The following is a 27,959-nucleotide window of genomic DNA, read 5'->3' on the forward strand; positions in this document are numbered from 1 at the left end:
CACATGACCAACACCGCCATGTCTTCAAAGTCCATCCGGTGGGTAGACCGGAAGTTGCATATTGTGCGCCGGAAATGCCCTGCGCGTGTAGCGGCCTGCGGTAACGAGGAGGTGAGACAATCCGGAGACATCTGGGGGTTTGGGGTGTGAGTGATGAGTGGGTCCCCATCCGAGGGTGAGGGAGGAGCTCATATCACACTATGGGGATTATATGGAGGATGATATAGTCATTGATGTCCTGGGGTGACCCCCAGTAGTGATATATGGGGGGGAGGGGTAGGTTTGGTGACCCCAGTAGTGATATATGGGGGGGAGGGGTAGGTTTGGTGACCCCAGTAGTGATATATGGGGGGGAGGGGTAGGTTTGGTGACCCCAGTAGTGATATATGGGGGGGGGAGGGGTAGGTTTGGTGACCCCAGTAGTGATATACGGGTGGAGGGGTAGGTTTGGTGACCCCAGTAGTGATATATGGGGGGGAGGGGTAGGTTTGGTGACCCCAGTAGTGATATATGGGGGAGAGGGGTAGGTTTGGTGACCCCAGTAGTGATATATGGGGGGGAGGGGTAGGTTTGGTGACCCCAGTAGTGATATACGGGGGGGAGGGGTAGGTTTGGTGACCCCAGTAGTGATATACGGGGGGGAGGGGTAGGTTTGGTGACCCCAGTAGTGATATATGGGGGGGGAGGGGTAGGTTTGGTGACCCCTGTAGTGATATACGGGGGGGAGGGGTAGGTTTGGTGACCCCAGTAGTGATATACGGGGGGGAGGGGTAGGTTTGGTGACCCCAGTAGTGATATACGGGGGGAGGGGGTAGGTTTGGTGACCCCAGTAGTGATATATGGGGGGAGGGGTAGGTTTGGTGACCCCCAGTAGTGATATATGGGGGGAGGGGGTAGGTTTGGTGACCCCAGTAGTGATATATGGGGGGAGGGGTAGGTTTGGTGACCCCCAGTAGTGATATATGGGGGGAGGGGTAGGTTTGGTGACCCCAGTAGTGATATATGGGGGGAGGGGGTAGGTTTGGTGACCCCAGTAGTTATATATGGGGGGGAGGGGTAGGTTTGGTGACCCCAGTAGTGATATATGGGGGGGAGGGGGTAGGTTTGGTGACCCCCAGTAGTGATATACGGGGGTAGGGGGTAGGTTTGGTGACCCCCAGTAGTGATATACGGGGGTAGGGGGTAGGTTTGGTGACCCCCAGTAGTGATATACGGGGGGAGGGGTAGGTTTGGTGACCCCCAGTAGTGATATACGGGGGGAGGGGGTAGGTTTGGTGACCCCCAGTAGTGATATATGGGGGGAGGGGTAGGTTTGGTGACCCCCAGTAGTGATATACGGGGGGAGGGGTAGGTTTGGTGACCCAGTAGTGATATACGGGGGGAGGGGTAGGTTTGGTGACCCCAGTAGTGATATATGGGGGGAGGGGTAGGTTTGGTGACCCCAGTGGTGATATATGGGGGAAGGGGTAGGTTTGGTGACCCCAGTGGTGATATATGGGGGAAGGGGTAGGTTTGGTGACCCCAGTAGTGATATACGGGGGGAGGGGGTAGGTTTGGTGACCCCAGTAGTGATATATGGGGGGGAGGGGTAGGTTTGGTGACCCCAGTAGTGATGTACGGGGGAGGGGGGTAGGTTTGGTGACCCCAGTAGTGATATATGGGGGGGGAGGGGTAGGTTTGGTGACCCCAGTAGTGATATATGGGGGGGGAGGGGTAGGTTTGGTGACCCCCAGTAGTGATATATGGGAGGGAGGGGTAGGTTTGGTGACCCCTGTAGTGATATATGGGGGGGAGGGGTAGGTTTGGTGACCCCAGTAGTGATATATGGGGGGGAGGGGTAGGTTTGGTGACCCCTGTAGTGATATATGGGGGGGAGGGGTAGGTTTGGTGACCCCAGTAGTGATATATGGGGGGGAGGGGTAGGTTTGGTGACCCCAGTAGTGATATAAGGGGGGGGAGGGGTAGGTTTGGTGACCCCAGTAGTGATATACGGGGGGGAGGGGTAGGTTTGGTGACCCCAGTAGTGATATATGGGGGGGAGGGGTAGGTTTGGTGACCCCAGTAGTGATATACGGGGGAGGGGGGTAGGTTTGGTGACCCCAGTAGTGATATATGGGGGGGAGGGGTAGGTTTGGTGACCCCCCAGTAGTGATATATGGGGGGAGGGGGTAGGTTTGGTGACCCCAGTAGTGATATATGGGGGGGGAGGGGTAGGTTTGGTGACCCCAGTAGTGATATAAGGGGGGGGGGAGGGGTAGGTTTGGTGACCCCCAGTAGTGATATATGGGGGGGAGGGGTAGGTTTGGTGACCCCAGTAGTGATATATGGGGGGGGAGGGGTAGGTTTGGTGACCCCAGTAGTGATATACGGGGGGGGAGGGGTAGGTTTGGCGACCCCAGTAGTGATATACGGGGGGGGAGGGGTAGGTTTGGTGACCCCAGTAGTGATATAAGGGGGGGGGGAGGGGTAGGTTTGGTGACCCCCAGTAGTGATATATGGGGGGAGGGGTAGGTTTGGTGACCCCCAGTAGTGATATATGGGGGGGAGGGGTAGGTTTGGTGACCCCCAGTAGTGATATACGGGGGGAGGGGGTAGGTTTGGTGACCCCAGTAGTGATATATGGGGGGGAGGGGTAGGTTTGGTGACCCCAGTAGAGATATACGGGGGGGAGGGGGGAGGTTTGGTGACCCCAGTAGTGATATATGGGGGGGAGGGGTAGGTTTGGTGACCCCAGTAGAGATATACGGGGGGGGGGAGGGGGTAGGTTTGGTGACCCCAGTAGTGATATATGGGGGGAGGGGTAGGTTTGGTGACCCCAGTAGTGATATATGGGGGGAGGGGTAGGTTTGGTGACCCCAGTAGAGATATACGGGGGGGGGAGGGGGTAGGTTTGGTGACCCCAGTAGTGATATATGGGGGGAGGGGTAGGTTTGGTGACCCCAGTAGTGATATATGGGGGGGGGGGAGGGGTAGATTTGGTGACCCCAGTAGTGATATATGGGGGGGGAGGGGTAGGTTTGGTGACCCCAGTGGTGATATATGGGGGGGAGGGGTAGGTTTGGTGACCCCAGTAGTGATATACGGGGGAGGGGGGTAGGTTTGGTGACCCCAGTAGTGATATATGGGGGGGAGGGGTAGGTTTGGTGACCCCCAGTAGTGATATATGGGGGGAGGGGGTAGGTTTGGTGACCCCAGTGGTGATATATGGGGGGGGAGGGGTAGGTTTGGTGACCCCAGTAGTGATATAAGGGGGGGGGGGAGGGGTAGGTTTGGTGACCCCAGTAGTGATATATGGGGGGGAGGGGTAGGTTTGGTGACCCCAGTAGTGATATATGGGGGGAGGGGTAGGTTTGGTGACCCCAGTAGAGATATACGGGGGGGGGAGGGGGTAGGTGGTAGGTTTGGTGACCCCAGTAGTGATATATGGGGGGAGGGGTAGGTTTGGTGACCCCAGTAGTGATATATGGGGGGGAGGGGTAGATTTGGTGACCCCAGTAGTGATATATGGGGGAGGGGTAGGTTTGGTGACCCCAGTAGTGATATATGGGGGGGGGGAGGGGTAGGTTTGGTGACCCCAGTAGAGATATAGGGGGGGGGAGGGGTAGGTTTGCTGACCCCCAGTAGTGACATATGGGGGGGGGGGAGGGGTAGGTTTGGTGACCCCAGTGGTGATATATGGGGGGGAGGGGTAGGTTTGGTGACCCCAGTAGTGATATATGGGGGGAGGGGTAGGTTTGGTGACCCCAGTAGAGATATACGGGGGGGGGGAGGGGTAGGTTTGCTGACCCCCAGTAGAGATATACGGGGGGGGGGGGGAGGGGTAGGTTTGCTGACCCCCAGTAGTGACATATGGGGGGGGGGGAGGGGTAGGTTTGGTGACCCCCAGTAGTGACATATGGGGGGGGGGAGGGGTAGGTTTGGTGACCCCAGTAGTGATATATGGGAGGGAGGGGTAGGTTTGGTGACCCCAGTAGTGATATGTGGGGGGAGGGGTAGGTTTGGTGACCCCAGTAGTGATATATGGGGGGAGAGGGGTAGGTTTGGTGACCCCAGTAGTGATATATGGGGGGGAGGGGTAGGTTTGGTGACCCCAGTAGTGATATATGGGGGGGAGGGGTAGGTTTGGTGACCCCAGTAGTGATATATGGGGGGGAGGGGTAGGTTTGGTGACCCCAGTAGTGATATATGGGGGGAGGGGTAGGTTTGGTGACCCCAGTAGTGATATATGGGGGGAGGGGTAGGTTTGGTGATCCCCAGTAGTGATATGTGGGGGGGAGGGGTAGGTTTGGTGACCCCAGTAGTGATATACAGGGGGGAGGGGTAGGTTTGGTGACCCCAGTGGTGGTATATGGGGGGGGAGGGGTAGGTTTGGTGACCCCAGTAGTGGTATATGGGGGAGGGGTAGGTTTGGTGACCCCAGTAGTGATATATGGGGGGGAGGGGTAGGTTTGGTGACCCCAGTAGTGATATATATGGGGGGGGGGGGAGGGGTAGGTTTGGTGACCCCAGTAGTGATATACGGGGGGGGAGGGGTAGGTTTGGTGACCCCAGTAGTGATATACGGGGGGGAGGGGTAGGTTTGGTGACCCCAGTAGTGATATATGGGGGGGTAGGTTTGGTGACCCCAGTAGTGATATATGGGGGGGAGGGGTAGGTTTGGTGACCCCAGTAGTGATATACGGGGGGGAGGGGTAGGTTTGGTGACCCCAGTAGTGATATAAGGGGGGGGGGAGGGGTAGGTTTGGTGACCCCAGTAGTGATATATGGGGGAAGGGGTAGGTTTGGTGACCCCCAGTAGTGATATATGGGGGAAGGGGTAGGTTTGGTGACCCCAGTAGTGATATACGGGGGGGAAGGGGGTAGGTTTGGTGACCCCAGTAGTGATATATGGGGGGAGGGGTAGGTTTGGTGACCCCAGTAGTGATATATGGGGGGGAGGGGTAGGTTTGGTGACCCCAGTAGTGATATATGGGGGGGAGGGGTAGGTTTGGTGACCCCAGTAGAGATATATGGGGGGGGGGGGGGTTAGGTTTGGTGACCCCAGTAGTGATATATGGGGGGGGGGGAGGGGTAGGTTTGGTGACCCCAGTAGTGATATATGGGGGGGGGAGGGGTAGGTTTGGTGATCCCAGTAGTGATATACGGGGGAGGGGGGTAGGTTTGGTGACCCCAGTAGTGATATATGGGGGAGGGGGGGTAGGTTTGGTGACCCCAGTAGTGATATACGGGGGAGGGGGTAGGTTTGGTGACCCCCAGTAGAGATATACGGGGGAGGGGGGTAGGTTTGGTGACCCCCAGTAGAGATATACGGGGGAGGGGGTAGGTTTGGTGACCCCAGTAGTGATATACGGGGGTAGGTTTGGTGACCCCAGTAGTGATATACGGGGGGGGGGGGGGAGAGGGGTAGGTTTGGTGACCCCCAGTAGAGATATACGGGGGAGGGGGTAGGTTTGGTGACCCCCAGTAGTGATATATGGGGGGGCAGGTTTGGTGACCCCCAGTAGAGATATACGGGGGAGGGGGTAGGTTTGGTGACCCCAGTAGTGATATACGGGGGTAGGTTTGGTGACCCCAGTAGTGATATGGGGGGGGGGGGAGAGGGGTAGGTTTGGTGACCCCAGTAGTGATATATGGGGGAGAGGGGTAGGTTTGGTGACCCCAGTAGTGATATACGGGGGGGGGGGGGAGGGGTAGGTTTGGTGACCCCAGTAGTGATATACGGGGGGGGAGGGGTAGGTTTGGCGACCCCAGTAGTGATATACAGGGGGGGGAGGGGTAGGTTTGGTGACCCCAGTAGTGATATACGGGGGAGGGGGGTAGGTTTGGTGACCCAGTAGTGATATATGGGGGGAGGGGGTAGGTTTGGTGACCCCCAGTAGTGATATACAGGGGGGAGGGGTAGGTTTGGTGACCCCAGTAGTGATATATAGGGGGGAGGGGTAGGTTTGGTGACACCTGTAGTGATATATGGGGGGAAGGGGTAGGTTTGGTGACCCCCAGTAGTGATATACGGGGGGGAGGGGTAGGTTTGGTGACCCCCAGTAGTGATATACGGGGGGGAGGGGTAGGTTTGGTGACCCCAGTAGTGATATACGGGGGAGGGGGGTAGGTTTGGTGACCCCAGTAGTGATATATGGGGGGAAGGGGTAGGTTTGGTGACCCCTGTAGTGATATATGGGGGGAAGGGGTAGGTTTGGTGACCCCTGTAGTGATATATGGGGGGAAGGGGTAGGTTTGGTGACCCCCAGTAGTGATATATGGGGGAAAGGGGTAGGTTTGGTGACCCCCCAGTAGTGATATACGGGGGGGGGAGGGGTAGGTTTGGTGACCCCAGTAGTGATATACGGGGGAGGGGGGTAGGTTTGGTGACCCCAGTAGTGATATATGGGGGGAAGGGGTAGGTTTGGTGACCCCCAGTAGTGATATACGGGGGGGAAGGGGTAGGTTTGGTGACCCCAGTAGTGATATATGGGGGGAAGGGGTAGGTTTGGTGACCCCAGTAGTGATATATGGGGGGGAGGGGTAGGTTTGGTGACCCCAGTAGAGATATATGGGGGGGGGGGGGTTAGGTTTGGTGACCCCAGTAGTGATATATGGGGGGGGGGAGGGGTAGGTTTGGTGACCCCAGTAGTGATATATGGGGGGGGGAGGGGTAGGTTTGGTGATCCCAGTAGTGATATACGGGGGAGGGGGGTAGGTTTGGTGACCCCAGTAGTGATATATGGGGGAGGGGGGGTAGGTTTGGTGACCCCAGTAGTGATATACGGGGGAGGGGGTAGGTTTGGTGACCCCCAGTAGAGATATACGGGGGAGGGGGTAGGTTTGGTGACCCCCAGTAGTGATATATGGGGGGGCAGGTTTGGTGACCCCCAGTAGAGATATACGGGGGAGGGGGTAGGTTTGGTGACCCCAGTAGTGATATACGGGGGTAGGTTTGGTGACCCCAGTAGTGATATGGGGGGGGGGGAGAGGGGTAGGTTTGGTGACCCCAGTAGTGATATATGGGGGAGAGGGGTAGGTTTGGTGACCCCAGTAGTGATATACGGGGGGGGGGGGGGAGGGGTAGGTTTGGTGACCCCAGTAGTGATATACGGGGGGGGAGGGGTAGGTTTGGCGACCCCAGTAGTGATATACGGGGGGGGGAGGGGTAGGTTTGGTGACCCCAGTAGTGATATACGGGGGGGGGGGGTAGGTTTGGTGACCCAGTAGTGATATATGGGGGGAGGGGGTAGGTTTGGTGACCCCCAGTAGTGATATACAGGGGGGAGGGGTAGGTTTGGTGACCCCCAGTAGTGATATATAGGGGGGAGGGGTAGGTTTGGTGACACCTGTAGTGATATATGGGGGGAAGGGGTAGGTTTGGTGACCCCCAGTAGTGATATACGGGGGGGAGGGGTAGGTTTGGTGACCCCCAGTAGTGATATACGGGGGGGAGGGGTAGGTTTGGTGACCCCAGTAGTGATATACGGGGGAGGGGGGTAGGTTTGGTGACCCCAGTAGTGATATATGGGGGGAAGGGGTAGGTTTGGTGACCCCTGTAGTGATATATGGGGGGAAGGGGTAGGTTTGGTGACCCCCAGTAGTGATATATGGGGGAAAGGGGTAGGTTTGGTGACCCCCCAGTAGTGATATACGGGGGGGGAGGGGTAGGTTTGGTGACCCCAGTAGTGATATACGGGGGAGGGGGGTAGGTTTGGTGACCCCAGTAGTGATATATGGGGGGAAGGGGTAGGTTTGGTGACCCCCAGTAGTGATATACGGGGGGGGAGGGGTAGGTTTGGTGACCCCAGTAGTGATATATGGGGGGAAGGGGTAGGTTTGGTGACCCCCAGTAGTGATATACGGGGGGGGAGGGGTAGGTTTGGTGACCCCAGTAGTGATATACGGGGGAGGGGGGTAGGTTTGGTGACCCCAGTAGTGATATACGGGGGGAGGGGGTAGGTTTGGTGACCCCCAGTAGTGATATACGGGGGGAAAGGGGTAGGTTTGGTGACCCCAGTAGTGATATACGGGGGGGAAGGGGTAGGTTTGGTGACCCCCAGTAGTGATATATGGGGGGAGGGGTAGGTTTGGTGACCCCAATGGTGATATATGGGGGGGTAGGTTTGGTGACCCCAGTAGTGATATACGAGGGGGGAGGGGTAGGTTTGGTGACCCCAGTAGTGATATACGGGGGAGGGGGGTAGGTTTGGTGACCCCAGTAGTGATATACGGGGGGAGGGGGTAGGTTTGGTGACCCCCAGTAGTGATATATGGGGGAAAGGGGTAGGTTTGGTGACCCCCAGTAGTGATATACGGGGGGGAGGGGTAGGTTTGGTGACCCCAGTAGTGATATATGGGGGGAAGGGGTAGGTTTGGTGACCCCCAGTAGTGATATACGGGGGGAGGGGGTAGGTTTGGTGACCCCAGTAGTGATATATGGGGGGGTAGGTTTGGTGACCCCAGTAGTGATATACGGGGGGGAGGGGTAGGTTTGGTGACCCCAGTAGTGATATACGGGGGGAGGGGTAGGTTTGGTGACCCCAGTAGTGATATACGGGGGAGAGGGGTAGGTTTGGTGACCCCAATGGTGATATATGGGGGGGGTAGGTTTGGTGACTCCAATGGTGGGATATTGAGGGGGGAGGTGAACCTCCTCTTTTGCAGTCTTATGGTACCTCTCCATGGCGGGGCTCCCGTGTTCTCTCCTCCTACAAAGGCGTGTCGGCGGTTTGCTGTGAGCCGACACGTAAGATCCGGAGGTACATCAGATCAGAGCGGAGTTCCTCTGTGTGTGTCTCGGATGAGACTCCTCCCACTGCGCTCTCACATTCCTGACGGGTATTGATGAGATATATTCCGTATCACATGGTTTGTTTTTTCCTCATGTGACACATCCTGGAGGATTCCTGGAAATTTCGGTCATCGGGTAATCTTTTTTTATTTATTTTGTTTCCCAGATATACGCTGTGACGGAACGCCGGTTTGGTAATCGCTGTGTCACCGCGATGAACGCGGCGCAGAGGAAGCGGAAGAGAGAGTTGTCTGAGGAGGTCAGGATGAAAATCATAGACCAGCACATCAAAGGCAAAGGCTACAAGACCATCTCCAAGCAGCTGGAGGTCCCTGTGACCACGGTGGCCAACATTGTCAGGAAGGTGAAGGACCACGGCAGCGTGGCCAACCTCCCCGGGCGTGGCCGCAAGAAGAAGATCGACCCCGGCTTGATCGGAAGGATTGAGCAAATGGTAGACAAAGAGCCAAAGAAAACCTCTAAAGAGATACAAGCTGAACTCCAAGGACAGGGTGCGTCTGTGTCTGACCGCACTATCCGCCGCTTCTTGAACGAGAGCGGGCTCAAAGGAAGGGGTCCTAGAAGGAAAGAGAAACCTAAAAAAACAGACGAGGCAAAATGAGCTTTTAGGAAAGTTCCCATCAGCTCTGTGTTCACATATTTATTTTATTATTAGAGGACCACCCTACCAACTGTGAAACATGGCGAAAGCTTGGCTTTGTGGCTGATTTGCTGTTCCTTGAGCCTGCTGGTTATGATGAAATCAAGACGATGCAGCGAATGCCTGCGCTAATCCTAACACTGTGGGAGAAGAAGAAGCTTAACGTAACAATTTAACGAGATATTGAGACAATGTAATATTTATAATGATGAGATAAAACTTGGACCGTCTTCGGGGGGAAAAAAAGGCAGGAAAGCAAGAATGGCCAATGCTGTATGCGTGTTACTGAAAATGAAAGGCGTGGCTATGGCGAAAGTCGTCCAATGGGATGCTGAGAGGAAACGATTATTGGAACAGGTACAAAGTGTAACTAAGAATCATTTGGGCTGAAAAGGCCGATGCCAATGTTCGTTATCACAGGGGGTCGACAATATCCGGGCCTGCCGCGATCGCGCGGCGGGGGGAGGTGGGGGTGCACGGAGGCACAGGATCCTGTCTCAGTGCGCCCCCGCCGCTCGATCGCGACAGGCCCGCGACGGCCGGTAATTGAGGCCCCTGCTTTGCGGCCTTGTGAAGTCCCAATGGCGACAAACTTTTACCCCTTTAACCACTTCCGGACCGCCGCATGTACATTTACGTCGGCAGAATGGCACGGACAGGCACATTGGCGTACCTGTACGTCCCTGCCTAGACGTGGGTTGGGGGTTCCCGTGGCTTCAGGAGCGATCCGGGACAACGGCGCGGCTATTCGTTTTTAGCCGCTCCCTCGTGATCGATCCCCGGAGCTCCCCGTATGTAAACACAGCTTCCCCGTGCTTCACTGTAGCGGCGTATCGATCGAGTGATCCCTTTTATAGGGAGACTCGATCGATGACGTCAGACCTACAGCCACACCCCCCTACAGTTGTAAACACGCACTAGGTGAACCCTAACTCCTACAGCGCCCCCTGTGGTTATCTCCCAAACTGCAACTGTCATTTTCACAATAAACAATGCAATTTTTAAATGCATTTTTTACTGACAATGGTCCCAAAAATGTGTCAAAATTGTCCGAAGTGTCCGCCATAATGTCGCAGTCACGAAAAAAATCGTTGATCGCCGCCATTAGTAGTAAAAAAAAAAATACATAAAACTGTCCCCTATTTTGTAAACGCTATAAATTTTGCGCAAACCAATCGATAAACACTTATTGCGATTTTTTTTTTTTTTTTTTTATTATTATTTTTTTTTACCAAAAATAGGTAGAATACGTATCGGCCTAAACTGAGGAAAAAATTTTTTTTTATATATTTTTGGGGGATATTTATTATGGCAAAAATTAAAAAATATTGCATTTTTTTCAAAATTGTCGCTCTATTTTTGTTTATAGCGCAAAAAATAAAAACCGCAGAGGTGATCAAATACCACCAAAAGAAAGCTCTATTTGTGGGGGAAAAAGGACGCCAATTTTGTTTGGGAGCCACGTCGCACAACTGCGCAATTGTCTGTTAAAGCGACACAGTTCTGAATCGCAAAAAGGGGCAAGGTCCTTTAGCAGCATTTTGATCCGGGTCTTAAGTGGTTAAAATCTCCATAGTCGACATTTAAAAAAAACTGCAGGTTGCATGTTTTGAGTTAGAGGTCTAGAGCTAGAATTATTGCTCTCGCTCTAACGATCGCGACGATACCTCATGTGTGGTTTGAATACCGTTTTACATATGCTGGCGCTACTCACGTATGTGTTCGCTTCTGCGCGCAAGCTCGACGGGGCGTGTTTTCTGGCTCCTAACTTTTTAGCTGGCTCCTAGATTCCAAGCACATTTTTCAAACCCTGTTGTGTTATCACATTGAACAATTAGTGACTGAGAAATGTGTATTGGAACAGAAAAAGCAAAGAACGCACAAGAAGTCCCTCCCACAAAGGCGCACCTGTTATACCCGTTTACAGGTGCGTAAGAACCGGAGGCACAAAGACAGACGGTGATTTCAGATGTGCGGACGTCTCGTGTAGACGGATCGCAGATATCGCCAATCTTACAAATTTTGAACATCCTCCATCTCTCCTCAGATTTATACTCCCTTTGCACATACAGTGGAACCTCGGATTGCGGTTAACAAGCGTTTCGCAATACGAGCGCTGTGTATTTAAAAAAAATAAAAATCCTAACTCGGTTTGCGAGTGTTGTCTTGCCAAACAAGCCGTATTCAGGCCAAAGTGGTGTGCAGTACCGCGTTTGGTCTGAGGTGGGAGGGGCGCCAGAGCCGATTCGGAAAGGCCCAAGGACGGCTCGGCTGACCTTGGCAAACCTCGGGAACGGAGTCTTTCAAGGTTAGCCAAGTGTCCTTGGGCCTTTCCGCCCGTTTCCAAAGGCTCTTAGGCGCCTCCCCACCTCTGGCCACATGCGGTATTGCAGGCCATTGAAGTCAATGCAGAACAAATTATTTTCGTTTCCATTGACTTTGATGGGGAAACTCGCTTTGATATGCGAATACTTTGGATTACGAGCGTTCTCCTGGAACCGATTATGCACGTAATCAGAGTTTCCACTGTATATATTTTATAATTTTTTTAGCTATAGCAAGTTTTTGTTTATTTTCCACTTTTTATGTTTTATTTTTATAATTTTTCTTTTCTCAGTGGAAGTCTGGACTGCCCACACCTGAAGGGAAGAATGTCGGAAGAAACCGTACCCGGTCATGGTTCAGGTTTCTATGGAGTCGTCCTCGGGTGCCATCTTCCTGGGATGGATGTGATGAGAGGAGGACTCGGCGCCGCCTTGTTTCTGGCAAAGCGCCAGGTGAACACGGGTATGACATTTCATACAAAGGGTGAAACATACTACAGTGGAACCTCCGCATTGCGAGTACGGCGGTTAACGAGCGTTTCGCAATACGAGCGCTGTGTATTTTGAAAAAAAGCCTAACTCTGTTTGCGAGTGCTGTCTCGCGAAATGAGCAGGATTCGGGCCAAAGCGGTGTGCAGTACCCGTGTTTGGCCTGAGGTTGGGGGGGGTGGGGGTGTCGGAGCCAATCGGCGCTGTTCGGGAAAGGCCAGAGGACACTTGGGCTGACCTTGGGAACGGAGTCTTCAGAGGTTTGCGGAGGTCAGCCGAGGTGTCCTCTAGTGTTTCCGATGCTCTCCAGCGCCCCTCCCCCCCACCTCTGGCCACATGCGGTATTGCATGACATTGAAGTCAATGCGGAATTGATTATTTTAGTTTCCATTGACTTCTATGGGGAAACTCGCTTTGATATACAAGTGCTTTGGATTACGAGCGTTCTCCTGGGACGGATTATACTCTTAATCTGAGGTTCCGCTGTATGTATTTATTACAGAGATAATTTAGAGATATCATTGGCTGGAGAACATTTTGCAGAAAAAGGTTTATGTGGTTCATCTAAGCTTTGCATCACTTGGCATTGTAATGAAGTAGAACGCATTCCCCTCCCACAAAGGCGCACCTGTTGTACCCGTTTACAGGTGCGTAAGAACCGGAGGCACAAAGACAGACGGTGATTTCAGATGTGCGGACGTCTCGTGTGGACGGATCGCAGATATCGCCGCTCTTACAAATTAAGAACATCCTCCGTCTGCTCCACGTTTATGTGCAAGACTAAAGGGAAGGCTGGAGGCCAGATTTGAATGCTCTTTGCGCATGCACTATGTTGTCAAAAGTATTGAGACGCCTGCCTTTGCACACACATGAACTTTAATGGTGTTTTTGTCCATATTTTCCACGTTTATTCATTTTTATGATTTTTTTTTTTTCTTTTCTCAGTGGAGGTCTGGACTGCCCACACCTGAAGGGAAAAATGTCAGAAGGAAATGGATGAAACCGTACCCGCTCATTATTCAGATTTCTATGGAGTCCTCGGGTGCCGTCTCCCTGAGATGGATGTGATGAGGACTCGGCACCTTGTGAACATGGCCGACGTTTCATACAAAGGGTGAAACATATTATATATTTTCTTTATTACAGAGATAATTTAGAGATCTCCTTGGCTGGAGAACATTGCAGTTGCTCTTTTGCAGAAAAAGGTGTATGTGGTTCATCTAAGCTTTGCATCATTTAGCATTGTAATGAAGTATAACGCATTCCCCTCCCACAAAGGCGCACCTGTTGTACCCGTTTACAGGTGCGTAAGAACCGGAGGCACAAAGACAGACGGTGATTTCAGATGTGCGGATGTCTCGTGTAGACGAAACGCAGATATCGCCAATCTTACAAATTAACCACTTAAGACCCAGACCTTTATGCAGGTAAAGGACCCGGCAAGTTTTTGCGATTCGGCACTGCGTCGCTTTAACTGACAATTGCGCGGTCGTGCGACGTTGCTCCCAAACAAAATTGGCGTCCTTTTTTTTTCCCCACAAATAGAACTTTCTTTTGGTGGTATTTAATCACCTCTGCGTTTTTTTTTTGTTTTTTTTTTGCGCTATAAACAAATTTTTTTTAAAAAATGCAATATTTTTTACTGTTGCTGTAATAAATTAAATATCCCCCAAAAATATATTTAAAAAAAAAAAACTTTTTTTTTTTCCTCAGTTTAGGCCGATTTGTATTCTTCTACATATTTTTGGTAAAAAAAAAAACGCAATAAGCGTTTGTCGGTTGGTTTGCGCAAAATTTATAGCGTTTACAAAATGGGAGATAGTTATTGCATTTTTTTAAGAATTTTTGACAGCCGGCGGGTGGGAAGTGGTTAAAACGCATTTTTTTTTCCCAGAGTATTTTCCAGGTATTGCAGAGTATTGGCGCAAGGGGTTGCAGGCATGGCTGGATCTGTGACTGCAATAGTCACAGATCCAGCCACAGCGCTGCTGACACCCGCTCTCCCCCTCTCACAGTGTACCGATCGGTACAGAGAGAGGAGGGAGCAACCGGCGTCATCAAATGACGCCGGTTTGTTTACATGTGATCGCTCCGTCATTGGACGGAGCGATCACGTGGTAAACGGCCGCTATTAGCAGCAATTTTCCGTGATGCGCCCAATTCAGGGAGGACGTTATATAATGTCCACCCTGCAGCCGTTATTTTACAGCGTGCAGTGGTCAAGTGGTTGATGGTGTTCTTGTCCGTATTTTCCACGTTTTTTTTATTTTTATGATTTTTTCTTTTCTCAGTGGAGGTCTGGACTGCCCACACCTGAAGGGAAAAATGTCGGAAGGAAATGGATGAAACCGTACCCGCTCATTATTCAGATTTCTATGGAGTCGTCCTCGGGTGCCGTCTCCCTGAGATGGATGTGATGAGAGGAGGACTCGGCGCCTTGTGAACATGGCCGACATTTCATACAAAGGGTGAAACATATTATATATTTTCTTTATTACAGAGATAATTTAGAAATCTCCTTGGCTGGAGAACATTGCAGCTGCTCTTTTTCAGAAAAAGGGTTATGTGGTTCATCTAAGCCAGGGATATGCAATTAGCGGACCTCCAGCTGTTGCAGAACTACAATTCCCATGAGGCATAGCAAGATTCTGACAGCCACAAGTATGACACCCAGAGGCAGAGGCATGATGGGACTTGTAGTTTTGAAACAGCTGGAGGTCCGCTAATTGCATATCCCTGATCTAAGCTTTGCGTCACTTAGCATTGTAATGAAGTATAACGCATTCCCCTCCCACAAAGGCGCACCTGTTATACCCATTTACAGGTGCGTAAGAACCGGAGGCACATAGACAGACTGTGATTTCAGATGTGCGGACGTCTCGTGTAGACGAAACGCAGATATCGCCAATCTTACAAATTAACCACTTAAGACCCGGACCTTTATGCAGGTAAAGGACCCGGCCAGTTTTTGCGATTCGGCACTGCGTCGCTTTAACTGACAATTGCGCGGTCGTGCGACGTGGCTCCCAAACAAAATTGCCGTCCTTTTTTTCCCACAAATAGAACTTTCTTTTGGTGGTATTTGATCATCTCTGCGGTTTTTTTATTTTTTTTTGCGCTATAAACAAAAATTTTTACAAAAATTCAATATTTTTTACTGTTGCTATAATAAATATCCCCCAAAAATATATAAAAACATTTTTTTTCCCTCAGTTTAGGCCGATTTGTATTCATATTTTTGGTCAAAAAAAATCGCAATAAGCGTTTGTCGGTTGGTTTGCGCAAAATTTATAGCGTTTACAAAATAGGAGATAGTTATTGCATTTTTTTAATAATTTTTGGCGGGCGGGAAGTGGTTAAAACACATTTTTTTTTTTTTCCCCCAGAGTATTGGCGCAGTGGGGTATTGCAGAGTATTGGCGCAGGGGGGTATTGCAGAGTATTGGCGCAGGGGGGTATTGCAGAGTATTGGCGCAGGGGGGTATTGCAGAGTATTGGCGCAGGGGGGTATTGCAGAGTATTGGCGCAGGGGGTATTGCAGAGTATTGGCGCGGGAGTTGCAGGGATGGCTGGATCTGTGACTGCAATAAGCACAGATCCAGCCACAGCGCTGCTGACACCCGCTCTCCCCCTCTCACAGTGTACCGATCGGTACAGAGAGAGGAGGGAGGAACTGGCGTCATCAAATGACGCAGGTTTGTTTACATGTGATCGCTCCGTCATTGGACGGAGTGTTCACGTGGTAAACTGCCGCTATCGGCGACAATTTTCCGTGATGCGCCGGGTCTTCTGGACCCAGGGGTCACGGACATTCCTGTGCGCGCGCCCGATTCAGGGAGGACGTTATAGAACGTCCACCCAGAGTTAAGGAACCACCCTGCAGCCGTTATTTTACGGCGTGCAGTGGTCAAGTGGTCAATGGTGTATTTTCCACGTTTTTATATTTTTATGATTTTTTTTTATTTTCTCAGTGGAAGTCTGGCCTGCCCACACCTGAAGGGAAAAATGTCGGAAGGAAATGGATGAAACCGTACCCGCTCATTATTCAGATTTCTATGGAGTCCTCGGGTTCCGTCTCCCTGAGATGGATGTGATGAGAAGAGGACTCGGCACCGTGTGAACATGGCCGACATTTCATACAAAGGGTGAAACATATTATATATTTTCTTTATTACAGAGATAATTTAGAGATCTCCCTGGCTGGAGAACATTGCAGCTGCTCTTTTGAAATTGTAATGAAGTAGAACGCATTCCCCTCCCACAAAGGCGCACCTGTTATACCTGTTTACAGGTGCGTAAGAACCGGAGGCACAAAGACAGACGGTGACTTCAGATGTGCGGACGTCTCATGTGCACGAAACGCAGATATCGCCGATCTTACAAATTATACCCATCCTCTATCCCCTGTGTTGTATAATCTGATTTCTATGTGTGTGGGGGGTTTAAGTCCTTTTTCAACCAGCGGACTGATTGGTTCTGCCTGACAGTTTTTCAGGTGGACACAATCGGATCACCCGTTGTTCTGAGGCGGCGGATGTCAGGGGACATGTGTCCGCTGAAACCTTCTCGGGCATCCGATAAAATCCGCTGAAAACAGACCTTTTGTCAATACGGTCGTCATCCAGCAGATCAGATAGAGAACAGTGTGCTTTGTCTGCTCTGCATGGCGGTAGTGGACACAGACCTGTCTACCTGCTCAGTAGGTGCAATACTTTATATTAACCCCTTCCTTACCTAGTCATTGTAATATGACATTGGCAGGAACCCTCCCTCTGGGTGGACGACATATGTTGTTAGGGGCCGCTGCATCGCTCGGGACCCGGTGCGCGTGCCAGGCAGTCGCGATGGCTCCCGCGATTGCCCACAATCACAGCAGGACCATGGATCAAGCGGCTAGTCATAGAGATGTGGTTTTTTTTTCTCTTCCATTCAGCAGCATTGACCTTGGGGTTATATATCCTTCCCTTCAGGAGAGACTAGGCAGAAAAAACAGCACTTCAAGTGTTAAAACACTTCTCTCAGTACAGCACACCTCCCAGGGGGCGGGTACATCCCACTCTCTGCATCAATTAGTCATTTTTTTTCTGCCTAGCATTAGGAGAAGACATGGCTCCTCTGTTTTTTTGCTTTAAAGCGGAGCTCCACCGTTTAAAAAAAAATAATAAAAGCCAGCAGCTACAAATACTGCAGCTGCTGACTTTAAAGAGTCACTAAAGGAAAAATTTTTATTGGTTTAAAATATAGTCTTCACACATATGTGAACGAAAAACGTCATAATTATTGTTTAAAATCTTGCTGTACCTGTTTAAAAGGACATTCATTGTATCTTCCGTCCGTCCTGAGTTTTCTTTCTCCTGACATGCTGGTTTTGCGGTGCGCGTTCTTGTTCTAAACATCACCGCCTAATGGGAACTACAGTTCCCATTAGGCTTAGCGGTTCGCGCATGTGCAGAAGCGATTTTTTAGTTTCCAAGTGTGGATGAGAACGAGCAAAGTTCTCATGCACACTTTAGCAGCACTCCGCCCAAACCACCCCCAGTATACACCCCTTCCCGCCCCTCTGCCTATACACATCATGTTCTCCTCTCTCCTCCCACACATATTCCCGCCCCTCTGCCTATACACATTCGATTCTCCTCCCTCCTCCCACACATATTCCCGCCCCTCTGCCTATACACATTCGATTCTCCTCCCTCCTCCCACACATATTCCCGCCTCCTCCAGCCCACTAACCTTCCTCCAAGTTTACAGAATGGTGTCTGTGTTACATGCAGGTGATCCAGCTCTTTTATGTGCTGCATAACAATACCAGTCTGCCTGGCTGTCATTACCCACAAACAATACCAGTCTGCCTGGCTGTCATTACCCACAAACAATACCAGTCTGCCTGGCTGTCATTACCCACAAACAATACCAGTCTGCCTGGCTGTCATTACCAACAATACCAGTCTGCCTGGCTGTCACTGCGAACAATACCAATCTGCCTGGCTGTCATTACCAAAAATACCAGTCTGCCTGGCTGTCACTACGAACAATACCAATCTGCCTGGCTGTCATTACCAACAATACCAGTCTGCCTGGCTGTCACTACTAACAATACCAATCTGCCTGGCTGTCATTACCAACAATACCAGTCTGCCTGGCTGTCACTGCGAACAATACCAATCTGCCTGGCTGTCATTACCAAAAATACCAGTCTGCCTGGCTGTCACTACGAACAATACCAATCTGCCTGGCTGTCATTACCAACAATACCAGTCTGCCTGGCTGTCACTACTAACAATACCAGTCTGCCTGGCTGTCATTACCAACAATACCAGTCTGCCTGGCTGTCATTACCCACAAACAATACCAGTCTGCCTGGCTGTCATTACCCACAAACAATACCAGTCTGCCTGGCTGTCATTACCCACAAACAATACCAGTCTGCCTGGCTGTCATTACCAACAATACCAGTCTGCCTGGCTGTCACTGCGAACAATACCAATCTGCCTGGCTGTCATTACCAAAAATACCAGTCTGCCTGGCTGTCACTACGAACAATACCAATCTGCCTGGCTGTCATTACCAACAATACCAGTCTGCCTGGCTGTCACTACTAACAATACCAATCTGCCTGGCTGTCATTACCAACAATACCAGTCTGCCTGGCTGTCACTGCGAACAATACCAATCTGCCTGGCTGTCATTACCAAAAATACCAGTCTGCCTGGCTGTCACTACGAACAATACCAATCTGCCTGGCTGTCATTACCAACAATACCAGTCTGCCTGGCTGTCACTACTAACAATACCAGTCTGCCTGGCTGTCATTACCAACAATACCAGTCTGCCTGGCTGTCACTGCTAACAATACCAGTCTGCCTGGCTGTCATTACCAACAATACCAGTCTGCCTGGCTGTCACTACGAACAATACCAATCTGCCTGGCTGTCATTACCAACAATACCAGTCTGCCTGGCTGTCACTGCTAACAATACCAGTCTGCCTGGCTGTCATTACCAAAAATACCAGTCTGCCTGGCTGTCACTGCGAACAATACCAATCTGCCTGGCTGTCACTGCGAACAATACCAATCTGCCTGGCTGTCATTACCAACAATACCAGTCTGCCTGGCTGTCATTACCAAAAATACCAGTCTGCCTGGCTGTCACTGCTAACAATACCAGTCTGCCTGGCTGTCATTACCAACAATACCAGTCTGCCTGGCTGTCACTGCGAACAATACCAATCTGCCTGGCTGTCATTACCAAAAATACCAGTCTGCCTGGCTGTCACTACTAACAATACCAGTCTGCCTGGCTGTCATTACCAAAAATACCAGTCTGCCTGGCTGTCACTGCTAACAATACCAGTCTGCCTGGCTGTCATTACCAACAATACCAGTCTGCCTGGCTGTCACTGCGAACAATACCAATCTGCCTGGCTGTCATTACCAAAAATACCAGTCTGCCTGGCTGTCACTACTAACAATACCAATCTGCCTGGCTGTCACTACCAAGTCCGCAGTCCCTGTCCTCCACCTCCTGTACCATGTCCGCAGTCCCTGTCCTCCACCTCCTGTACCATGTCCGCTGCCTCTGTCCTCCACCTCCTGTATCATGTCCGCTGTCCCTGTCCTCCACCTCCTGTACCATGTCCGCTGTCCCTGTCCTCCCCCTCCTGTATCATGTCCGCTGTCTCTGTCCTCCACCTCCTGTACCATGTCCGCTGTCCCTGTCCTCCACCTCCTGTACCATGTCCGCTGTCCCTGTCCTCCACCTCCTGTATCATGTCCGCTGTCTCTGTCCTCCACCTCCTGTATCATGTCCGCTGTCTCTGTCCTCCACCTCCTGTACCATGTCCGCTGTCTCTGTCCTCCACCTCCTGTATCATGTCCGCTGTCTCTGTCCTCCACCTCCTGTACCATGTCCGCTGTCCCTGTCCTCCCCCTCCTGTACCATGTCCGCTGTCTCTGTCCTCCACCTCCTGTACCATGTCCGCTGCCCCTGTCCTCCACCTCCTGTACCATGTCCGCTGTCTCTGTCCTCCACCTCCTGTACCATGTCCGCTGTCTCTGTCCTCCACCTCCTGTACCATGTCCGCTGTCTCTGTCCTCCACCTCCTGTATCATGTCCGCTGTCCCTGTCCTCCACCTCCTGTATCATGTCCGCTGTCTCTGTCCTCCACCTCCTGTACCATGTCCGCTGTCTCTGTCCTCCACCTCCTGTACCATGTCCGCTGTCCCTGTCCTCCCCCTCCTGTACCATGTCCGCTGTCTCTGTCCTCCACCTCCTGTACCATGTCCGCTGTCTCTGTCCTCCACCTCCTGTATCATGTCCGCTGTCCCTGTCCTCCACCTCCTGTATCATGTCCGCTGTCTCTGTCCTCCACCTCCTGTATCATGTCCGCTGTCTCTGTCCTCCACCTCCTGTACCATGTCCGCTGTCTCTGTCCTCCACCTCCTGTATCATGTCCGCTGTCCCTGTCCTCCACCTCCTGTATCATGTCCGCTGTCCCTGTCCTCCACCTCCTGTACCATGTCCGCTGTCTCTGTCCTCCACCTCCTGTATCATGTCCGCAGTCCCTGTCCTCCACCTCCTGTACCAAGTCCGCAGTCCCTGTCCTCCACCTCCTGTACCATGTCCGCTGTCTCTGTCCTCCACCTCCTGTATCATGTCCGCTGTCTCTGTCCTCCACCTCCTGTACCAAGTCCGCAGTCCCTGTCCTCCACCTCCTGTACCATGTCCGCTGTCTCTGTCCTCCACCTCCTGTATCATGTCCGCTGTCTCTGTCCTCCACCTCCTGTACCATGTCCGCTGTCCCTGTCCTCCCCCTCCTGTACCATGTCCGCTGTCTCTGTCCTCCCCCTCCTGTACCATGTCCGCTGCCCCTGTCCTCCACCTCCTGTACCATGTCCGCTGTCTCTGTCCTCCACCTCCTGTACCATGTCCGCTGTCTCTGTCCTCCACCTCCTGTACCATGTCCGCTGTCTCTGTCCTCCACCTCCTGTATCATGTCCGCTGTCTCTGTCCTCCACCTCCTGTATCATGTCCGCTGTCCCTGTCCTCCACCTCCTGTATCATGTCCGCTGTCCCTGTCCTCCACCTCCTGTATCATGTCCGCTGTCTCTGTCCTCCACCTCCTGTACCATGTCCGCTGTCTCTGTCCTCCACCTCCTGTACCATGTCCGCTGTCCCTGTCCTCCCCCTCCTGTACCATGTCCGCTGTCTCTGTCCTCCACCTCCTGTACCATGTCCGCTGTCTCTGTCCTCCACCTCCTGTATCATGTCCGCTGTCCCTGTCCTCCACCTCCAGTACCATGTCCGCTGTCTCTGTCCTCCACCTCCTGTATCATGTCCGCTGTCCCTGTCCTCCACCTCCTGTATCATGTCCGCTGTCTCTGTCCTCCACCTCCTGTGCCATGTCCGCTGTCTCTGTCCTCCACCTCCTGTATCATGTCCGCTGTCCCTGTCCTCCACCTCCTGTATCATGTCCGCTGTCTCTGTCCTCCACCTCCTGTACCAAGTCCGCAGTCCCTGTCCTCCACCTCCTGTATCAAGTCCGCTGTCTCTGTCCTCCACCTCCTGTACCATGTCCGCTGTCCCTGTCCTCCACCTCCTGTATCAAGTCCGCTGTCTCTGTCCTCCACCTCCTGTATCATGTCCGCAGTCTCTGTCCTCCACCTCCTGTACCAAGTCCGCTGTCTCTGTCCTCCACCTCCTGTACCATGTCCGCAGTCCCTGTCCTCCACCTCCTGTACCATGTCCGCTGTCTCTGTCCTCCACCTCCTGTATCATGTCCGCTGTCTCTGTCCTCCACCTCCTGTGCCATGTCCGCTGTCTCTGTCCTCCACCTCCTGTACCATGTCCGCTGTCTCTGTCCTCCACCTCCTGTATCATGTCCGCTGTCCCTGTCCTCCCCCTCCTGTACCAAGTCCGCTGTCTCTGTCCTCCACCTCCTGTACCATGTCCGCTGTCCCTGTCCTCCCCCTCCTGTATCATGTCCGCTGTCTCTGTCCTCCACCTCCTGTATCATGTCCGCTGTCTCTGTCCTCCACCTCCTGTATCATGTCCGCTGTCCCTGTCCTCCACCTCCTGTATCATGTCCGCTGTCCCTGTCCTCCACCTCCTGTATCATGTCCGCTGTCCCTGTCCTCCACCTCCTGTATCATGTCCGCTGTCTCTGTCCTCCACCTCCTGTGCCATGTCCGCTGTCTCTGTCCTCCACCTCCTGTATCATGTCCGCTGTCCCTGTCCTCCACCTCCTGTATCATGTCCGCTGTCTCTGTCCTCCACCTCCTGTACCAAGTCCGCAGTCCCTGTCCTCCACCTCCTGTATCAAGTCCGCTGTCTCTGTCCTCCACCTCCTGTACCATGTCCGCTGTCCCTGTCCTCCACCTCCTGTATCAAGTCCGCTGTCTCTGTCCTCCACCTCCTGTATCATGTCCGCAGTCTCTGTCCTCCACCTCCTGTACCATGTCCGCTGTCCCTGTCCTCCACCTCCTGTACCATGTCCGCTGTCTCTGTCCTCCACCTCCTGTACCATGTCCGCAGTCCCTGTCCTCCACCTCCTGTATCATGTCCGCTGTCTCTGTCCTCCACCTCCTGTATCATGTCCGCTGTCTCTGTCCTCCACCTCCTGTACCACGTCCGCTGTCTCTGTCCTCCACCTCCTGTACCATGTCCGCTGTCTCTGTCCTCCACCTCCTGTATCATGTCCGCTGTCTCTGTCCTCCACCTCCTGTACCACGTCCGCTGTCTCTGTCCTCCACCTCCTGTACCATGTCCGCTGTCTCTGTCCTCCACCTCCTGTATCATGTCCGCTGTCCCTGTCCTCCACCTCCTGTATCATGTCCGCTGTCTCTGTCCACCTCCTGTACCATGTCCGCTGTCCCTGTCCTCCACCTCCTGTATCATGTCCGCTGTCTCTGTCCTCCACCTCCTGTACCATGTCCGCTGTCTCTGTCCTCCACCTCCTGTACCATGTCCGCTGTCTCTGTCCTCCACCTCCTGTATCATGTCCGCTGTCTCTGTCCTCCACCTCCTGTACCATGTCCGCTGTCTCTGTCCTCCACCTCCTGTATCATGTCCGCTGTCCCTGTCCTCCACCTCCTGTATCATGTCCGCTGTCTCTGTCCTCCACCTCCTGTACCATGTCCGCTGTCCCTGTCCTCCACCTCCTGTATCATGTCCGCTGTCTCTGTACTCCACCTCCTGTATCATGTCCGCTGTCTCTGTCCTCCACCTCCTGTACCACGTCCGCTGTCTCTGTCCTCCACCTCCTGTACCATGTCCGCTGTCTCTGTCCTCCACCTCCTGTATCATGTCCGCTGTCTCTGTCCTCCACCTCCTGTACCACGTCCGCTGTCTCTGTCCTCCACCTCCTGTACCATGTCCGCTGTCTCTGTCCTCCACCTCCTGTACCATGTCCGCTGTCCCTGTCCTCCACCTCCTGTATCAAGTCCGCTGTCTCTGTCCTCCACCTCCTGTACCATGTCCGCTGTCTCTGTCCTCCACCTCCTGTATCATGTCCGCTGTCCCTGTCCTCCACCTCCTGTATCATGTCCGCTGTCTCTGTCCTCCACCTCCTGTACCATGTCCGCTGTCCCTGTCCTCCACCTCCAGTACCATGTCCGCTGTCTCTGTCCTCCACCTCCTGTATCATGTCCGCTGTCCCTGTCCTCCACCTCCTGTATCAAGTCCGCTGTCTCTGTCCTCCACCTCCAGTACCATGTCCGCTGTCTCTGTCCTCCACCTCCTGTATCAAGTCCGCTGTCTCTGGATGTAGGTCAGACTGATAAGAGCGAAAGGGATTTGATGGATGGATGTATATAGGACAGTTCATCAAATCCCTTTCGCTGTTATCAGACTGTCCTAATATCCATCCATCCATTCATCAAATCCCTTTCACACGTATTAAACTGTCCTCTATTTATCCATCCATTCATCAAATCCCTTTTGCTCTTATTGGTCTGAACTACATCCATCCATTCATCAAATCCCTTTCGTACGTATCAGTCTCCTCTATCCATCCATCCATTCATCAAATTCCTCTCACAGCTCAGTCTGACCTACATCCACACGTGCGATAGAGATTTGATGAACGGATGGATGGACGTAGGTCAGACTGAATTCTGAGAGTGATTTGATGAATGGATAGATGTAGGTCAGACTGATAAAAGCGAAAGGGATTTGATGAATGGATGGATATAGGACAGTCTTATGCGTGCGAAAGAGATTTGATGAATGGATGGATGGATATAGGACAGTTTATTACATGTGAAAGGGATTTGATGAATGGATGGATGAATGTAGAACAAACTCATAACAGCCAAAGTTATTTGATGAATGGATGGATAAATAGAGGAGAGTTTAATACGCGCTAAAGGGATTTGATGAATGGATGGATGTAGGTCAGAATGATTAGAGCTAAAGGGATTTGATGAATGGATGGATGGATAGAGGACAGTCTGATACGTGCAAAAGTGATTTGATGCACGGATCAGACTGTCCTATATCCATCCATCCATTCATCAAATCACTTTCGCACATGTGGATGTAGGTCATATTGAGGTGAGAGAGGGATGGGATGAATGGATGGATGGATCTAGGTCATATTGAGGTGAGAGAGGGATGGGATGAACGGATGGATGGATGGATCTAGGTCATATTGAGGTGAGAGAGGGATGGGATGAACGGATGGATGGATGGATGTAGGTCATATTGAGGTGAGAGAGGGATGGGATGAACGGATGGATGGATGGATGTAGGTCATATTGAGGTGAGAGAGGGATGGTATGAACGGATGGATGGATGGTCATATTGAGGTGAGAGAGGGATGGGATGAACGGATGGATGGATCTAGGTCATATTGAGGTGAGAGAGGGATGGGATGAACGGATGGATGGATGGAGGTCATATTGAGGTGAGAGAGGGATGGGATGAACGGATGGATGGATGGAGGTCATATTGAGGTGAGAGAGGGATGGGATGAACGGATGGATGGATGGATCTAGGTCATATTGAGGTGAGAGAGGGATGGGATGAACGGATGGATGGATGGATCTAGGTCATATTGAGGTGAGAGAGGGATGGGATGAACGGATGGATGGATGGATCTAGGTCATATTGAGGTGAGAGAGGGATGGGATGGATGGATGGAGGTCATATTGAGGTGAGAGAGGGATGGGATGAACGGATGGATGGATCTAGGTCATATTGAGGTGAGAGAGGGATGGGATGGATGGATGGATGGAGGTCATATTGAGGTGAGAGAGGGATGGGATGAACGGATGGATGGATCTAGGTCATATTGAGGTGAGAGAGGGATGGGATGAACGGATGGATGGATGGATCTAGGTCATATTGAGGTGAGAGAGGGATGGGATGAACGGATGGATGGAGGTCATATTGAGGTGAGAGAGGGATGGGATGAACGGATGGATGGATGGAGGTCATATTGAGGTGAGAGGGATGGGATGAACGGATGGATGGATCTAGGTCATATTGAGGTGAGAGAGGGATGGGATGAACGGATGGATGGATGGATCTAGGTCATATTGAGGTGAGAGAGGGATGGGATGAACGGATGGATCTAGGTCATATTGAGGTGAGAGAGGGATGGGATGAACGGATGGATGGATGGATCTAGGTCATATTGAGGTGAGAGAGGGATGGGATGAACGGATGGATGGATCTAGGTCATATTGAGGTGAGAGAGGGATGGGATGAACGGATGGATGGATGGATCTAGGTCATATTGAGGTGAGAGAGGGATGGGATGGATGGATGGAGGTCATATTGAGGTGAGAGAGGGATGGGATGAACGGATGGATGGATCTAGGTCATATTGAGGTGAGAGAGGGATGGGATGAACGGATGGATGGATGGATCTAGGTCATATTGAGGTGAGAGAGGGATGGGATGAACGGATGGATGGAGGTCATATTGAGGTGAGAGAGGGATGGGATGAACGGATGGATGGATGGAGGTCATATTGAGGTGAGAGGGATGGGATGAACGGATGGATGGATGGATCTAGGTCATATTGAGGTGAGAGAGGGATGGGATGAACGGATGGATCTAGGTCATATTGAGGTGAGAGAGGGATGGGATGAACGGATGGATGGATGGATCTAGGTCATATTGAGGTGAGAGAGGGATGGGATGAACGGATGGATGGATGGATCTAGGTCATATTGAGGTGAGAGAGGGATGGGATGAACGGATGGATGGATGGATCTAGGTCATATTCAGATGAGAGAGGGATGGGATGAACGGATGAACGGATGGATGGAGGTCATATTGAGGTGAGAGAGGGATGGGATGAACGGATGGATGGATCTAGGTCATATTGAGGTGAGAGAGGGATGGGATGGGATTAGGAGGCACATACATTATTGCATAGGGAGAAAAACCAGCAACATAAATTTGGTAATAAGTTTTATATTGCAATGATATTGTATCTGATGATGAAACAGAGTGAAAGATTTCCCATTTTTTTTTGGCTTTTCTGCAACGTTTGTCCTCCCTCAGCAGCTGCTTGGAAAGTCAGTGTCTATAGTGAAGTTTTCCTCTTAGCAAAGGGGGCGGGATCCAGGCAGGGCAGAGCCTGAAACGAATCTTTCAGATAGTGAGGAGGTGCTGGAGTGTTAGACACACCCACGATCTCACAGCTCCTTCTAGTCTACACAGACGTGCACAACGTTCTCACGCAGACCTGTAGTCTAGCAGAGGGAACGAGCACGTTACTGACCACACTGAGAACTCCTCGCTCAGTGATCATTTTCTTATCTACACAACCAGGAAGTGGAGAGAAATGAGAAGACAGAACTCAGAATTCAGAGGAAAAACGAAGAAGCAGGAAATGAAAACTGCACTGCAATGAGGTAAAGGAAGCTATATAGCTGATAAAAATTTTTCCTTTAGTGACCCTTTAATATTAGGACACTCACCTGTCCTGGAGTCCAGCGATGTCCGCAGCAGAAGACGACCAATCGCTCGTCTATCTGCTGCCCCCGCCACCATTATCGGTGAGGGAATCGGGAAGTCGCGCAGCGCCGTCGTCACTGCTCCCCGCTGTGTTCTGAGAGCCGTGTGTTTCCCAGAACACAACGGGTGGGGGCGGGAAGTGACAAACTTTCCCCGCAGAGAGGACTCCCGGAAATGGGTGCAAATACTTGTCTTCTACAGGTATCTGCACCTCCCCCCTGAAAGGTGTCAAATGTGACACCGGAGGGGGGGGGGGGTTTCCGATGAGCGGAAGTTCCACTTTAGGGTGGAGCTCTGCTTTAATATTCGTTTAAGTGTACTTCTTTCAAAGTAATTGGGCAGCGTTTTTTTTCAAATGCAAACAATGGGTGACATAAAATTGCATAGATCGCCATTTTATTCGCTAGGGTCTCTGCTAAAAAAAAGTTTGAAGGTTCTAGCTAAAAATACTGACTTTGCTTACAAGTAAATAAAAAAAAGGGGGGGGGGGGGCAGGAAAGGCCTGGTCTTCAAGTGGTTATTTATTAACGTGATTCTTTTTTTTTTTTTTCTTTTAGGTTGGCGGAAGTGATGGTCTTTGTCTGAAGAACAAGAAGTAAAAAGTTAATTTTGATGTTCAGAATAAAGTTGATTTTCAAAGTTGAGGATGGTGGCCTTTGTTTTATTTGAGAACCTTTTTTATTCACCTCACATACGTCTCAGTTGCCTTCACTCCGAACTGGAGTCGGATCATTCACAAG

General features: G+C 51.6%; 1 long non-coding RNA gene across 1 annotated transcript; it reads left to right on the forward strand.

Moving 5' to 3' along the window:
- The first annotated feature begins 19 nt into the window (after positions 1 to 19).
- LOC120920601 lies at positions 20 to 27,863 on the forward strand. Its single transcript, XR_005744745.1, has 7 exons — positions 20 to 111; positions 8,940 to 9,791; positions 12,052 to 12,221; positions 13,193 to 13,361; positions 14,539 to 14,715; positions 16,219 to 16,392; positions 27,777 to 27,863. It is a non-coding gene; the product is annotated as an uncharacterized LOC120920601 (long non-coding RNA).
- Positions 27,864 to 27,959: the final 96 nt, after the last annotated feature.

Source organism: Rana temporaria, chromosome 13 (assembly GCF_905171775.1).
Source record: "Rana temporaria chromosome 13, aRanTem1.1, whole genome shotgun sequence".
Taxonomy (NCBI): Eukaryota; Metazoa; Chordata; class Amphibia; order Anura; family Ranidae; genus Rana; species Rana temporaria.